The sequence below is a fragment of the Chelonia mydas genome, chromosome 11 (assembly GCF_015237465.2).
Source record: "Chelonia mydas isolate rCheMyd1 chromosome 11, rCheMyd1.pri.v2, whole genome shotgun sequence".
NCBI lineage: Eukaryota > Metazoa > Chordata > Testudines > Cheloniidae > Chelonia > Chelonia mydas.
Genome location: NC_051251.2, coordinates 66,187,472 through 66,204,863, shown reverse-complemented (window position 1 = coordinate 66,204,863; position 17,392 = coordinate 66,187,472).

Here is a 17,392-nt window from a genome sequence, read left to right as displayed (position 1 = left end):
GGCAGAGCAAAGCACAGCCAATTCTGACAAGTCATAACTGTCATGGGGTTCGCTAGGGAGAGCAGCTAGTTGTCACAAATTAGAGCAGCCCCAAGGCTGCTCTAATTTACATCAGTTCAGGGGCAATTTGAGAATCAGGACTAGAATCAGGGAGCCTTAACCAGTTCCCTGACAGCTCTTCCCCCTTTTATGGATCTCTGAGCAAGAAAAAAGCTAAACCTAAGCATGTATTTTCTAACTACTTGTCACCTTGTAGCAATCAGAATCATAGAATCATAGAATATCAGGGTTGGAAGGATCCTCAGGAGGTCATCTCGTCTAACCCCCTGCTCAAAGCAGGACCAATCCCCAACTAAATCATCCCAGCCAGGGCTTTGTCAAGCCTGACCTTAAAAACCTCAAAGGAAGGAGATTCCACCACCTCCCTAGGTAACCCATTCCAGTGCTTCACCACCCTCTTAGTGAAAAAGTTTTTTCTAATATCCAACCTAAACCTCCCCCACTGCAACTTGAGACCATTACTCCTCGTTCTGTCATCTGCTACCACTGAGAACAGTCTAGATCCATCCTCTTTGGAACCCCCTTTGTCTGGAGAAGTGTGTCTTTATTTGAATCCCCAGATGATGCTCTGCAACTAACCAGCTTTTACTCTCTTCCTGAGTTCTTCCGCAGTTCTTCTCTCTTCCCCCAGCCCTCACACATACCTTTGTGTCTTGGGCTGCACTTCAGAGTAGAACCTACATGAGTCTCTTTCCCTCACACTATTATAACAACAAACGAAATGTCAACTTTAAAAGCTGCACATGGTGTTTGAGTGAGATGAGTGAAACATACTGCTGTACCCTGCTACGCAGGCCTTCATCAGCTGTTGTTGCTCTTTGCTTATCTGTACATGCTTTACTTCTCTTCACTATTCATAAAATGTGCATGTTCCTTTCAAGCTTTGCCTACATTCAGAACTGCAGAGTTACAAATTGCCCCAGCAGAACTGAACTGGTGACAATGGTGTAGTGCTCCCAAACCCCCCACCCTGCTCCAGATGCAGACAACGGACCACACCTGCCCAGCGTGCTGTCTGCAAGCATTGCGGGGCCTGTAGAGTCTTGCACGTATTCCAGCACTTCTCTCTAGAGCAGGTGCACCAAGTCTGTGGCCCACGGGGTGTATCTGGATCTGCTCACACTGTTTGGTTTGGTCCAATGGATTTTTCAGAAAGGTTCAGTCCTGCACAAGCACTTATATATGCTGAGGGGCAGAGCCTATGCCCTGCTGCAGCCTGAGGCTTACAGATGCCATGGGGGCGGTCATCAAGCTATTGGCAGACAGACAGACTTATATTATTCCACGGTGCTCGTGCTTGAAGATTTAGGAAGCTTGAATCTGTTTGTTTTCCTCCTAGAAACATTATTAACAATGCTGGATTTAACTTATTTCTCTGTGTCTGTTTCTGCTGCTCTGTGGTTTGTATGAGGGGGAGAATGGAGAACTGAAGAAACAAAACCAGCCGATTAGTTGCTCACCTGAACTCAAACTTGCCTTGAACAGGTTATTGGGACTGGGCAGAGCCGAGAGCAGCTGACTGCTTCAGATGCTGTCGGACTGGCCAGCAGCTGGTAGAGGTGACAGTGACAGTGCTCTGAGCTGTCACCAATGCAATGGCGGGACCACAGCGGGAACTTCAGTGAGAGAACTGATTGCCCCATTACAGCTGCAACACTTGTGTTTCCTGGCCCCTTTGGCTCTGTAAAGGCACTGAGTGGTGCCCGACAGCTTGCAACAGTGGTGAACCTTGACATGTTCCCTGTTGCAAGGAGGTTTGTGCATAGATGCAAGATGTGCAAGCGGTATGTAAGGGGCTTGCAATGCCAAAATACTATCGGTGTGGACAAGGCTTTAGAATGGATGGGGCTTAATTCAAACACCCTCCTTCACCTAGCTGTGTTTAAATGAACTGATCTCAAAAGGAGCTAGCACAATTAGGTGCTAAAGTCCTACAGACTCCTTTGAAAACGTAAACCTAAATGTCTAGCAAGCATGTTTAATTCCTTGTAAGCAATGCATTCTCTTTTTTCTTTCTGTTTCTCACTTCTCATTTTCATCTTGTTTCTCTCTCTCACTCGCTGACCTGCCATCCTCATTGATAATCCACTCCTTTCTCCTCCTGAAACACAAACGTTCAGAAAGCAGTTCATGCATCCCCTTAGGTCCTGCTCCTTGAGGAATTCTGCAATTGAGTCTAAGGTACTCAGGTTACTGTCCCTCCTCATGGAGTTCTCAAAGCAACATGTGTTAGAGTTTAAAGTCTATGCACGAAGCCACTGCTTAAGAGGGTTTGGTGTTTTTTTGCTAACCACAAATGCAACGGGAAAGAAACTAATTGGATACAGTTAGCATTGCAAGCTAACAGGTGTGAAATAACATATGTGGGAGATCAACATCCTCTTTACCATAGCAGCTTTGTGGTGGTGTCAGAAATACTAGACACTAACTTAATTTTTACCCTTTGTGCTCTCACAAAAGGCCTTCACACATATTCACTGCAGCCTCCTTTCCAGCCCCCACCCTGCACAGCTTAAACAATGCTAAACTGAACAAAAGTTAAACAGTTAAGAGTTAGAGGCACAGTCCAATCCTGTAATTCATATAAAAATTGCTCCAAGGTTTGTTTTAAAATGCATCTTTCAATCATTTGGGGGTGGTGAGGGAAACCCCCAAATTCTAACATATTAGTTCAAAATGCTAATGACTCAGCTGGTCAAAATTTTCCATAATATATCATCCTCTTATTCCTTATGTGATCACCTGCTACTTCATGCATCAGGAGTCATGTACATTTCACTTTTATATCTCTCTAGTACAAAATGCAGCAGCCAGGGAGCTCCTGGTTTTGCTCATTTTCATGATTTTTATTGCAAGTCTCGCAATAGTCGCTGTTTTTTCTTAAAACCTCGGCTCCTGAAGTCATGTGAATATGGGAACATTTCTCTGTTCATTTAAATAAAAAGTAAGTTTGCAGAGAAAATTTGAAAATGTGACCTGAGCGTACATCTAAAACCAGAAGGCCAACTATTTTGCCTTAAAAATCAGGTTTGGTTTTTTGGTTTTTGTTTTTTTATCTCATGGTTTTTGGGGTCTGACTCGTGATTTCTGAATGTCTGTGGTTGGCAGTGCTGAGTGCTGCTAATCCAAACAAAAGAAACCCACTTTATTGACTTGCATGGAGCCCATTTTGAGCATCACACAGACCAAGCATCCGTGGTAAGGTAGCTGTCAGGTTATATTTCCACAAAGGAAGAGTAGAACATTTACTTTTAGTCTAAACCCTCTCTCATTGTTCATTGAAGAAAACAAGAAAGAACAAAGGTGAAGACTCTACCACCCAATTAGCATAGAGCTCTTCTTTCTCTCTGAACATGAGGCCTGGTCTACACTACAGAGTTAGGTCGAAGGAAGCAGCCTTAAGTCAACCTGTTAATGTATGTGTCTACACTACCGGGTCCTTTACATCGACCTAAGTCGCCTCTGATGTCGACTTCTGTAATCCACCTCTGAGAGAAGCATAGCGCTTAGTTCGATTTTCATGGGCTGACTCTGCAGTAGTGCAGATGCAGCATTGTGTAATTCGATTTAATTTGCCTCCAGGTGGTGTCCCACAATGCTCATCTGTGACCGCTCTGGAGATCATTCTCAACTCTGCTGCACTGCAGCCAGGTATACAGGAAACAGCCCCTCCCCTGCTCAAGCACCGGGAACTTTTGATTTCCCATTTCCTGTTTGATCAGCATTGGGAGTGTGCCAGCTTGAGCACAGCTGATCATGGAGACTACACGCTCCAGCCTGGTCTGCACAGGAGGTGGTGGATCTCCTCGGTGTGTGGGGAGACGAGTCTGAACAGGCAGAGCTCTGATCCAGCAGAAGAAAGGCTGACATCTATGCAAAGATCGCTCGTGGAATGGGGGAGAAGGGCTACATGAGGGACCAGAAGGCGTACCAGAAGGCAAAGGAGGCAAACAGTCGTTCTGGTGCTGAACCCCACACATGTCAGTTCTACAACGAGCTGCATGCGATTCTCAGAGGGTGACCCTACCAGCACCCCCACAAGCAACATGGACACCTCACAGGCGTGCGAGTCTAGGGACAACAAGGAGGATGATATGGTGGGTGAGGAAGAGGAGGAGAATGTGAGACAGGTGAGTGGTGGATCTGTTTTCCCCAAGAGCCAGGAAATATTTTTAACCCTGGAGACCTGTGGGTTGCAGGACATCACGGTGGCTGACTGTGATGCCAGAGAAGGCACCTCTGGTGAGTATACAGTTACAGTGAAAGTCCAGTTAAACTTTAGCGGGTGCACACATTCGGTGGTACTGCATGTTTACTGTGAAGAAAAAGTGAGGTGCTGTGGTTCTCTGCTTACAAGAGGCTGCTCCAGCTGTGCAGAGGGTGGCCCCCAGAAAAGACCGTTTATGTGGACTGGGATAGCCCGGGAATCCCCCATCGATATCTCTAGGAAACTTTTATGGAGGTACTCTGCAATCCTTTGCAGAAGGTTTCTGGGCAGGGCAGTCTTATTTCTTCCACCATGGCGGGACACTTTCCCACACAACTCCTGAATTAATTCTGCTGGCATCAATGCAGTACACAGCATGGCAGCATAAGGACCGGGTCTATACCCAGACACTTGCAGCATCTCCTTCCTTTCCACCTCTGTTACCCTCAGGAGACTGATATCACATAGGGTGGCCTAGGGGAAATGGGAAGTTCTCATTAAAAGTGCTCTAACACAGAAAAAAAGGGTAAGTCGGCCCACCCCGCCCTGCCACATTCCAGATCGCCAAACCACGCGACTGCTAATGTGCCTTTACTGTGCTTGGCATGGTCAGCAAGTAGTTTAAAGTGGCTGATAGGGGACTGGGGCCCCACATGAGAGATTCTGCACATTCCCCCACACCCCATTCACAAACAGCTTCCCGTGGTGCTATGAGGAAGGGCCATTGTTCGACTAGCTACCTCTGCTCCCGACATAAGCCTGCCATAAACTTCATTAAAAGTGTGGTCACCCATGACCTGGGGGACCTACTCACCATGGCTGGAGCAGCAAAACGGCACAGTGAACGGTTATGGATTCTGATTATGTTATGGCTGCACCGAGTGTAATAAGCTGTTTTATTTTTATGAAAACGGCCTTGCTATGGAAACGTTTGATTCATGTACAATGGCTCCTTTATTTTTTCCCCTGACTGACAGCTGGAAGTGTGTCCTTCAACAGGTCATCAACACCTGAAAGCAGACTTTCGGTGATTAGAAGGAGGAGAAAGAAAACGCAGGAGGATATGTTGACCGAGGGAATGAACACTTCAGGGACAGCTGACCCAGAGCTGAGACCATGGAGGATTTCACTGTCCGAAAAGTTAGACATGGACACGGAGAGCAGGAAAGCTTCTAATGAGTGAGAGCGTGCGGTGCAGGATGAGATGCTTCGGATTATGAGGGACCAAACAGACATGTTGAGGCATCTGGTTGAACTGCAGGAAGAGAAGCAGGAGGGTAGAGTCCCTCTGCAGACACTGGTGGACAGCCAGCCAGCAACGCCTGGCACAGAATCACCCTCCCCCAAGGAGTCCATGAAGTGAGGGCAAAAAGTCCATTATCCCTTTCACTTAACTCGGTGGGGTGGGGGGTACAAGGAATAGAAGGCACCCATTCACAGACCTCTGATGGTTTGGAATGCAGTGTTATGTTACACAGCTGAAAATAGAACAGGAGGACTTGTGGCACCTTAGAGACTAACAAATTTATTTGAGCATAAGCTTTCGTGAGCTCCCGTTTTACAATCCCCTTTCCCCAAGGTTACCTTTTCTTTCTGTTCTTCCTCTTTACTTAAGTTTTTTAAATAAAGTAAATGGATTTGAGAAATAAATGTTCTTTATTGAGTAGAAGCAGTGGGCTTGGGTGGGGGGTTGGCTTTACAGGGACAGTGATACAAGCCAGGTGAAGGTTTGGGAAAGCACATTGCGGACAAGCAGCTCACATTACTGTGACTCATTATTGAAACAACTTTTCAAAGCCTTGAGGATACGCAGCACCCCTTGCTGTGCTCTTCTTCTTGCCCTGGTGTGTGGCTGCTCAAAAATGGCTGCCATGTGATCTGTCTCAACTGCCCACCCCTGTGGAAAATTTCCCCGCTTTTTTTCACAGATATTATGGAGCACACAGCAATCAGCTATAACCATGGGGATGTTCTCCTCACTAAGGTCCAACCTTGTTAGTAGATTTCTCCAGCGCCCTTTCTTAATTATAGGCATCTCAGTATCGTCAATGATAATTTTGTGGTCTGGAAAGAAAGTCCCGGATTGCAGCTTTTTGAACAGACCCAAGATGCACACGTCTTGAACCTTTCCCGACCATCCTAAGTTGATGTCGGTGAAACGCCCCCTGTGATCCATCAGCACTTGAAACACCACAATAAGGGAACCCCATCATGGCAAAACCATCCACTATGTCCTGCACATTTCCCAGACTCACTACCTTTTGTAGCAGAAGTTGATTAATGGCCCTGCACACTAGGAACACAGCAGTTCCTACGGTTGATTTACCTACTCCAAATTGATTCTCCACTGACCGGTAACTGTCTGGCGTTGCAAGCTTCCAAATAGCGAGCGCCACTCGCTTCTCCGCTGTCCGAGCAGCTCTTATTTTTGTGTTGCTGAACGGCAGCGCAGGGGAAAGCTCTGCACAACGTTTCTGGAAGGTGGCCTTCTGCATTCAAAAGTTCTGCAGCCACGGCTCGTCATCCCAGACCTGCAAAACGATGCGGTCCCACCAGTCTGTGCTTGTTTCACGGGACCAGAAATGGCACTCAGTAGAATGCAGCTGCTCTGTGACTGCCAGCAGCAACAGTGAATTGTTTTTTTCAATGGCTTGCCACAGCGCTGCTTGCAGGACATCGCTGTGTTCCGTGCGGCGGGCCCTATTTTGGCTCTGGAAATACTGCAGGAGACGGCGAGAGGTGTTTGAGATGCTCACAGCAAGAGTGCACAGCTGAGCAGGCGCCATGCTTCTGGGGTTATGGTCTACATGCAGTGGTTTTAAGACGCGAAAACCACTGGGTTGTTTGCAGTGGATATGAGGGAGGGAGCACAGTGCATCATGGGATGCCGACACAATGGTCCCGTTCTCCCCTGCGACAATGGTTTGGTCCCAAGCACAAACTTCCCAAAACACACTGTGGCAAGTTGCACTTTGGGATAGCTGCCCACGGTGCACTGCTTTGTGCATCGAAGCAGGCGCTGCTAGTGAGGACGCGCTCCATGGAGACAATGAGCATGGTGTGGCCACGCACAATTGACTTCATTGATTCGGGGGCTCGAGGTTGAATTAGATAAAGTCAACATCTTTTAGTAGTGTAGACAAGCCCTCAGATTTGTTTGGGCTGTCAGTGACTGAACCCCAAACCTAACACATGAGAAGCATTAGCCTACACCATAATTGTATACCATGGCAGCCAGGCATACCTGGTGTGGACGGAGCATATACTGGCAAAACTGCACTTCTGGTAGGACAGATTATTTTGCTATACCAGCAACAGTGCAGTTTTGCTGATATAACTGCGTCTCCTTAAGGGGCTTTTGCTAGCAGTCCTGCATCAGTCAGGTATCACACCTCGTCGTGCCCCTGACTGACAGATCTATGCCAGGAAAAGTCGGTAGTGTAGATGTGTCCTAACTCCTATAGCTGGAAGCGGTAGCAAACACAAACCTCTTTTGCGAACCAGTTGCTAAAAGGGGATGCAAACCCATCTTCATTAGTGTTACAAGGGCTGGGTACGAAAAGCAATATCTGTGTGTGTGTGTGTGGTTAGTATATCTAAACATCAGCATCTAGTGGTATATAGGAACAATATCATCTGTTGCATTGTTCATAAACTTGTAGGTTCAATAAAAGAAAAGGAGGACTTGTGGCACCTTAGAGACTAACCAATTGATTTGAGCATAAGCTTTCGTGGGCTACAGCATGCTCAAATAAATTGGTTAGTCGCTAAGGTGCCATGAGTCCTCCTTTTCTTTTTGCGAATACAGACTAACACGGCTGCTACTCTGGAACCCAAAGGTTCAATAAAGTTACTGTTATACACAGCAAATGGCCTTCTGAATGCAACTCTTAATATCTAGTTTCTCATTGTATTACCTGTTGTCTCCCATCCTATGTTCTTTCCCCTTACACACTTCCCATTCTGGTTCCTTGCTGTCGCCCCTTCCTGCGTTGGTTTATCTCACTCTTGCTTGGAGCCAGGAGGGGCATTTTTTGAAGGGGAGCGGAACTTAGGAAGTGGAGGGGGCAGAGTTAAAACTCCCTCTCCATTTCCCACTGCACAGCTCTAAACTCCTCTCCTTGCCACCCTCCTTCCTTTTTACACTCTCCAGTAGCTCCACCCCTTGTCTGCAGAAGTGCAGGGATTCAACTGCAGCAAGTTAGGCTGTTGCCTGTTGTTAATTACCCTAGTCTACGATTAAATGCCTCTGGGGTATATCCCAGTCCAATTCACTTTCTGAACAAACCTGGACTCTTAAAATGTCAGAGGTGGGGTTTAGGTGTCTTAAAATGTCAGAGGTGGGGTTTAGGTGTCAGAGGTGGGGTTTAGGTGTCTTAAAATGTCAGAGGTGGGATTGAGGTGAGTTTTACAGCTGCAGTTCGTACCATTTCTTGCAATGTTATAATTTTTATAGAAAGCAAAGCTGGGAATGGGATTTCATTAAAATGGCGCTTCTTTCATATCGGCTAGAAGAAAAAATTGAAGTAATCTTTACTTGGAGACTGTAAAGGTATTAAAACAACCTTCCTCAGGTCTTTGAAATCTTATTACTTCTGCATCCAGTTAGAACTTCAGGATGAGCCAAGTGCAATTTTATAGCCCTGATTTTTTTTGATCCTTTGAAACAATACCAGCCTCTCTTTGGTAAATGATTTAAATGATGGCAGTTTTTGTTGTTGTTGTTTTTAATGAAAGGACCACATTAATTCTGCAGCCATGCACCCAGTGTAAATCTATTCTTATGATTGTTAGCCTGCGGCAAAGTATACTAGGATAGTTCCACCAGGATAATGCACTAAAAAAAGTGATGCCTGCATGTAATTAATGCAATGACAATAGAAGTCTGTCTGTGTAGCGTTTCCTTCCTCTCCTTTGTGCTGTCAATGTCTAAGGACCACACTGTGTCCTTTTCTGATATTAATTCTAGTTACAACGGTGGTTTTTTGAAGAGTTATTGCCGCAAATATTATGGACAAACTTTGTAGATATAAGATTTTATTCATCCTCTGGCACTGCAGATAATGAAGTTTTATCAACTCCCTTTTATTACAGTGATCTAAAAAAATGTATCCTGTAATAGGATCATAAACATTTAATGAAACTCAATGCTGTATTGAATTTAAAGAAAGGAAGGGAAAAAAGAGATTTTTAGGGTGGACAAGTAGGTCACAGAAAACAGAAATCAAAGTAACTCATGCACCATGAGTTCAGAACCCCAGAGTACAGTATCATATGCTAATTTATGACAGGACATCACGATTTATTGCATCCAGTCCCTCACTTTATTACTTAGTTATTCACAAGCCATAAACCGTATTAAGGATCTGGCTTAAAATGATGAAGGAAGTGCAAGGAGTTAAAAGTAGAACTTCAAGGGAGTCTTTTCTACTTTTCGCACACATCCGTGAATCCCGTGAGTGTCAACAAGTGGTTTACCTCCCTAGAGAGCAAAACTAGAGCCCTTAAATCATTGCTTTCCCAAGTGTGCCTACTGCAGAGGTGGTTGAACATGAGATGATTCCACAGACAGCATCAATTGCTGTAGTGCCTTGGCATGGAAAATATGAACCCTTGAGTTTCCGACAAATGTTGAAGTCAGTCTCCATAATTTTGCTACATGTGCTTGGTTATTATAATGCAAAACTAAGGCCCCAATTCAGCAAAGACTTTAGCCCATGCTTAGCTATACAGGCTGGGAGTGGCCCTGCTGATGCTCCCAGTGCATAAAGTATAGCATGCTTATTAGTCTTGGCAGGATTGGGGGGAGGGGGTTTGTGTACCCAGATTAACGAAAAATAAACATGTAATGCACAAAAGCTACTTTCCCCCCACATCTCTCTCCTCTTTTCTCTTCAGATGCTGGATTGACTTCAAGTCCTGAATTGACATCAAAGGAAGCAGTTGTCTTTTGCATATCCACAGAACAACTACGACTTAGGCAGTGTGGCTAGTTCAGGATTTGCTATTCTGTCCTGCCAACGTGTTTCAGTGGCGACCAGGAGGAACCACCTCCATGAGAGAAAGGATGATTTGGCCTCCATTATTGTTCAGATGCCAAATCAGCAAAGCACCTTTGCGCATGCTTAAGTCCCACTGGGGCTTCACTGAGGCTTTAGCATGTGCTTAAAGTACTGTCGTGAAGAGGGCTGTTTGCCTGAATCAGCTCCTCAGGCCGTGACCTCTCTGAAGAGACTTGAAACTAATGTCCGGTAGTGAGGATTTGGGCTGTAAGGCCCCACTGGGTCTCTGCATCTCAGTGCCATGTTAAATTTTTGTGGGCTCTGGCATCTAAAGGAATCCAGAGCACAAGCTCTGAATGCTCTGAAAAGAGTTGTAGGGTCATTGAAGTAAATGGAGCTGCACCCATGTAGGTAGATGAGGATCTGTCCCTACAGTTCTTTTATTTAGTCTGCAGAAGAGTGAGGGGGGATTTGATAGCAGGCTTCAACTACGTGAAGGGGGTTCCAAAGAGGAAGGAGCTCGGCTGTTCTCAGCGGTGGCAGATGACAGAACAAGAAGCAATGGTCTCAAGTTGCAATGAGGGAGGTCTTGGTTGGATATTAGGAAAAACTATTTCACTAGGAGGGTGGAGAAACACTGGAATGGGTTACCTAGGGAGGTGGTGGAATCTCCTTCCTTTGAGGTTTTTAAGGCCCGGCTTGACAAAGCCCTGGCTGGGATGATTTAGTTGGGGTTGGTTCTGCTTTGAGCAGTGGATTGGACTAGATGATCTCCCGAGATCTCTTCCAGCCCTAATCTTCTATGATTCTATTAATGCTATGGAGAGCTAGAGGCCAGAGTAATTCATGGGGGAAGAGTGCCAAGGTCTCTGAAGGCCTGGCAATGGGATAGGCCTCCTTCAGTGAACTGATCTAAGCACTGGGTTTCATTTAGACCTATTCTTATTTTGGCTTCATGGAATCCATACATTTAACCTCCATATTCTTAAGTTTTGTCCATCACTGTTTAAAATTTTGTGTACAGTATAATATCCTCATTACCTCCCTTCCTGTTCAGAAAAGCACCTAAGCATGTGCTTAAATTCCCACCAACTTCAATGGGACTTAAGTATGTCTTTAAAGTTAAGCATATATTTAAGTGCTTTGCTGAATTCAGGCCCTAATCTTTATAATTGTTGCGATGCTCTGGAGTTTATAACCTTTGTTGATTAAAATAGTTTATTCTACGGATATCTTTACTGTATTGTTTCATCACACACGTTAAAAAAGAAAGTTTGCATGGGGTGTTAATTACTTTGCTACCATAAAAGGCATGAATTACTGTCTAACTGACTTTCCCCGGTGCATTTCAAAGAGCAGATGTATATTATTATTGCACATCAGTTACACTGAGTCTGTGCAGTTCCAATAGGAAAAACTGATAACAGACATCTAAATTACCTGACTCTCACCACAGCAAAAGAAAAGATATAGTGTAGTGGAAAGTGTTTTGTTTTTCTTAAAAATAATTACATGCCTCCCCCCTACTCTAAACCTTTCAGTGGGGAAAGTTTTTTTAGACTGGAGAATACAGCAACCAGCCCACACAAGACATAATTCTGCTTTGCTCACAAAAGAAGCATATACACAGTTATTGTGAATGCAATTTCTTATCAGAGGGTTTTATAAGGATAAACTCATGAATATGCTCAGATACTATGGTGATGGGGGGTGGGCCATGTAATACCCTGGATTGACTGGTCTTTAATTGACAAAAGGCCAAGTAAAGACAAATGGTGCAGTCATCGGTTGCTGAATTAATATAAGGCAAAATATTGGCCACAGTGAAGTCAAAGGCAGAACTCCCATTAACTTCAATGTGTGGCTACGATTTCATCTATATATATTACGGCCCAGATCTTTAAAGGTATTTAGGCCACCTATCTCTAGTGGGTGATATTCACCCATATCTGACCTCTGACCTTTTTCCTTTTCTTTCAACAAGTTTGCAGCCTTTGGACTTCTGCAAGGCAAAACTGCAAAGATTTGAACCAGGACTCCTGTGCGTCTCATGCAAAAAATTACAGGAGAATTTACTATATTCTTTACAAATTTCTAGTGACTTGTCTAACAGAAGGGGAAATCTCTAAACCACGTAAAATAATTTGCTATCCTGCCTTGAAAAATGCACACTTTGCAGAAAAGCCTAAAAGGGCCTGTCAATAATTCTCCATGGCAAGACTCTTGGTAAAGCATAAGGTACAGCACACATCTGAGCTATTGTAACTATGGCCTTCACCGTGCCATAGGAAGCTTGTGACATAATATATCCTCGTGGGCATATTATGGGCCAAGGCCATGTGTCGTGTTTGTTTTCACCACTGGCAAATACACAAGAGGCCATAAAATTCTATAGTTCCTACTGCTGTCTCTTGATAGAGGCTAAAGCAAAGCTGTTACATGATCCTTGGGTTATATTTGATATACAATATTGCAGGCAAATTGCATGATGTAGTCTATGATTTTGGCCTTCCAACAGAGCTATAAATGTGCTTTAGCTAATATTAGTCCCACTGGTAATGTAACAATGGTAAAGAATCATGGAAAATTTCTTTCTTCTAACATTAAACAAAGGACTTTATTAGAATAAGGGAAACAAAATTCTCCCTAAAGCTACTTTGTGTCTTTCTCTCTCTCTGATTCACTATTGATCTTTTGTCTAGAATGGGGTGGCCAAATTTACTGACCTTCCGAGCTGCATACGACAATCTTCAGAAGTTCGAGAGCTGGAGCACACCTGCTGGGAGCCGGAGCTCGGGGTTTCAGCCCCATGCCTGCTGAAGCCCCGATCCCCAGCAGGTGCACCCTGCAGGGCTGAAGCCCAGGACTCTCCTCCCCACTGGACAGAAGCTCCTACCACACTGCAAGGCAGAGGTCTCAACCTCCCCCACCCCAAGTCTGGTAGGTAGAGAATGGAGGGAGGTGAGGGGGGGCTTGTGAACCGCACTTTAATGGTAAAAGAGCCACATGTGTCTCACAAGCCACAGTTTGAACACCCCAGTCTAGAAGCTTCTCTAGTTTCCACCTGATCCCCTTGCTTCCTGCTATGCATTTAAAGAAAAAGTAAATATTTAGGACTGGTTGAAAATATTCCATCAAAACTTCTTTTTCAAAGGAAAACTAGGGTTTCAATGAAATTTTTCATGAAAAGCAACTGTTTCCCCAAAACATATTGATTTTTCATTAGAAAACCAAAAAACGTGTGGCTTTAAAAATAAAAGAGATTTGTTTGTTTTTTTGTCAGTTTTTGGCTGAAAATCTTCTGGTTTTGGTTGGCAGAACAAACAAAATGGGGTGGCTGTTTTTTAATGAAAAATCAGAATTTTCCATTGAAAATACAGATGAAAATGATTGGTTTTTTGTTTGTATCTGTTTCCCATCCCATTCACTGCTCAGCTGTTGAATTACTTACCCTCTGTCGAGGTTCCTTCCCCACTCTGAACTCTAGGGTACAGATGTGGGGACCTGCATGAAAAACCCTCTAAGCTTATTTTTACCAGCTTAGGTTAAAACTTCCCCAAGGTACAAACTATTTTATCTTTTGCCCTTGGACTTTATTGCTGCCACCACCAAGCGTCTAACAAATATATAACAGGGAAAGAGCTCATTTGGAAATGTCTTTCCCTCCAAAATCCTCCCAAACCCTACATCCCCTTTCCTGGGGAAGGCTTGATAAAAATCCTCACCAATTTGCATAGGTGAACACAGACCCAAACCCTTGGATCTTAAGAACAATGAAAAATCAATCAGGTTCTTAAAAGAAGAATTTTAATTGAAGAAAAAGTAAAAGAATCACCTCTGTAAAATCAGGATGGTAAATACCTTACAGGGTAATCAGATTCAAAACATAGAGAATCCCTCTAGGCAAAACCTTAAGTTACAAAAAGACACAAAACCAGGAATATACATTCCATTCAGCACAACTTATTTTCTCAGCCATTTAAACAAAACAGAATCTAACGCATATCTAGCTAGATTACTTACTAAGTTCTAAGACTCCATTCCTTTTCTGTTCCTGGCAAAAACAACACACAGACAGAGAGAACCTTTGTTTCTCCGCCCCCCTTCAGCTTTGAAAGTATATTTTCTCTTCATTGGTCATTTTGGTCAGGTGCCAGCGAGGTTATCCTAGCTTCTTAACTGTTTACAGGTGAAAGGGTTTTTCCTCTGGCCAGGAGGGATTTAAAGGTGTTTACCCTTCCCTTTATATTTATGACACCCTCACATATGTGAAGATGTATTCCTTTGTTCCGGTGGAGGGGAGCTAAGGAGTGAGGTCTGCATTTGCCTGCGAAAATAAGAGACGGAGAGGGAGATTTTCCTCGGCAGAAATGGCACTAAGGTTGCCTCACTGCCATTTCTCCCTTAGAAAATTTCCCCCTGGGAACCTTCTGTCACCTACATCTATGCAGAGATAGGTTTCTAACTGTTAGTTGGACACTGATGTAGGAGGGGAGTGCAGTTCTGGAATCTCCCCCACCTCTGAGGCAGAATTTCAGTCAAAATGAGACTCACAGGCAATGGAGAAACCCACAGGAAAGGAGGACTTTTCCCTAAAACTTATCTTTGTTTTGAAAAAATGACACTACTTAATGTTATTAATTAATTTTAATTTTATTTTATTTTGTTTATTAATTTTAATTTTATTTATTTATTTAATTTACTATATGTTACATGCCAACGTGGTACCACCCTTGAATACACAAAAATCCCATATCACAGCAGGGCTAGAGCTCCTCCCTCCTAAGATCGGGGTCCCATCGTGGAAGGCACTGTACAAATGCATTGTAAGAGAGAATCCCTGACCCAAAGAATGCACAGACTCAATACAACTTTGAGTTAAATCAGAGCTATGTACCTGTACGGGCTGCAGGATCTAGCCCTTACAGTTACTTTATATGTAAGTTCTGTTTTTCTTTTTTCTTTTTTCATTATGGATGCAAACTTCTTAGATTTTAGTGTGACCTCCTGTGCCAGAGAATTCCATCCAGTTACTCCTGTATTGAAACCAGCTTATTACAATAGCAACGAGGTAGTTCAATGTTTTAGGGTAAATAGTTTTAAAATATATGATGTATGTAAGATGAAACTAGATTCTTTTTTAAGTGAACACCTTTCTATCTGTTGACATAACCTCTATGGACCAGATCCTCCGCTAGTGTAAACTGGCATAACTGGTTTGTTTTTTTTTCATTTCTCTTTTTCCAAGCTAAGGGTAATGACAAATATATTAAATCTCTCACTAGTCCTCATTTTCTTAAATTATGTACTTGGTGCAATATAGACTGAAAAGAATGATGTGTTACTGAGAGCAGAGTTATGTAATCTTTATATCTGTCTGATCTGAAAATATCATATTTCATGGGTATTATAAGTTTTCATTTTTTTCTGTTTTGTGAGTGTCTGGAACCAGGTGAACATCAAGTACTGTTGTACAAGAGGATAATTTAAAAATCTCGTGTTATCTGGAGGTGTGAGTGAATGAATTATCGAAGCCAACTCTCAAAATATACATCTGCAAGTGTTACAGTCCCACACATACATCTGCAAGTGTTACAGTCCCACACATTTTAGAAAGTAAACCGTAGTAGTTTTAAGAGAAATGACTCCTGTTATTTTCCTCCAAGGAACGCAATACATAGTACTGCCACACTTGTGGGTTATGTCTACACCGCAGTAAAATACTCACAGCTGGCCTGTGTCAGCTGGCTGGGGCTAGGAGCCTTTAAATTTGCAGGTGGGAGGGTCCCAGAGCCTGGACTTCAGCCTGAGCCCAAACATCTACACTGTAATTGTATAGCCCCACTGCCTGAACCTTGTGACCCCAAGTCAGCTGACCTGGGCCAGCTGCGGGTGGGTTATTGCAGTGTAGACGTACCGATGATGTCTGAGCTCCAAATTTCCATTATTTATGAATGGGCAGAGAGTTTTCACAATAGAACTCCAATTTCACGAGGCCTTTGATAGGTCATTTTTTTAGCTAGCTTCCTTTTTTTTTTAACCAAATTCTGAAAAAAATTGATTTGATGAAAGAGTGAAAATATTCTATGAGTTATAAATATTCCTAAAGGACACAATTGTGACCTTTGCGACCCAGAACATATCATGTTCTCCTCCTTCAAATCGCTTCTTCAAAATCTCCTTTGCCATGATGCCTATGAAGACCTACACAACGGTTAGGCAGCAGGTGTGCTGAGACCACTGCCTGGCATGATGTGCACGATTGTCTCATTGTTTTCTTGCACGTCCTCATTTGTCTGTATCCACTTATCATCTCTTGCATTATATTTAGATTGCGAGGTCTTTGGGGTGGGGGCTGCGTTTTGTTTTCTGTTTCTACAGCACCTAGCACAATGGGGTCCTGGTCCAGGACTGGGGCTCCTAGGTGCTAGCGCAATACAAATAATAAATAATTATTTATTTGGGTATCAGCAGGAGGGCAATTTCTGTGGGACTGCTCCCACTCAGGTGGGTGGCACCTTGCATCTGCCTCTCTCATCCCCCCATTTTGATGCCCAGCACATAGGAGCCAGCATGAAATTGCGAACAATCTGTGCTAGGTAAAGAGCAGGAGCCACGAGGAACCAAACTCTGACTCTGACTCCTGGTCCGCTCTCGGGGCAGTGCAACAATGTCACTTTTGTGTCCAAAATAAAAGCCTGCCTTGTTGGAAGGATGTTGCCAGTTAGGACACCTTGAGCCAGGGTTTAGCGTGCTGGCTTTTCATGTGTGTTAATTGCGGGTTTAGGCCAGATTTAGCAAAACACTTAAATAAGGGCTTAAGTGCTTTGCTGGATCAGGTCATTAAAGTGAAAAATTAGAGAAAAATGTCTATGTGCCCTACGATTAGGAGGAATGCCACATGACAAAGAATTTAGATAATTTGCTGGTCAGTCTAATACCAAAGGTGACCAATGTAGTTTCACACTAGAAAAGTAAGTGTTGAGGCAATTATGGAAGCATTGGTCATGAGTGACTCCATAATGAAGCTTGCATGGAAAATGCGGTTAAAATTGGGACTTATTCCGTTGATTAAGGAAAATAAAATATTTCTTCCCCAAACTCGGACCATTTAAGGAAGATA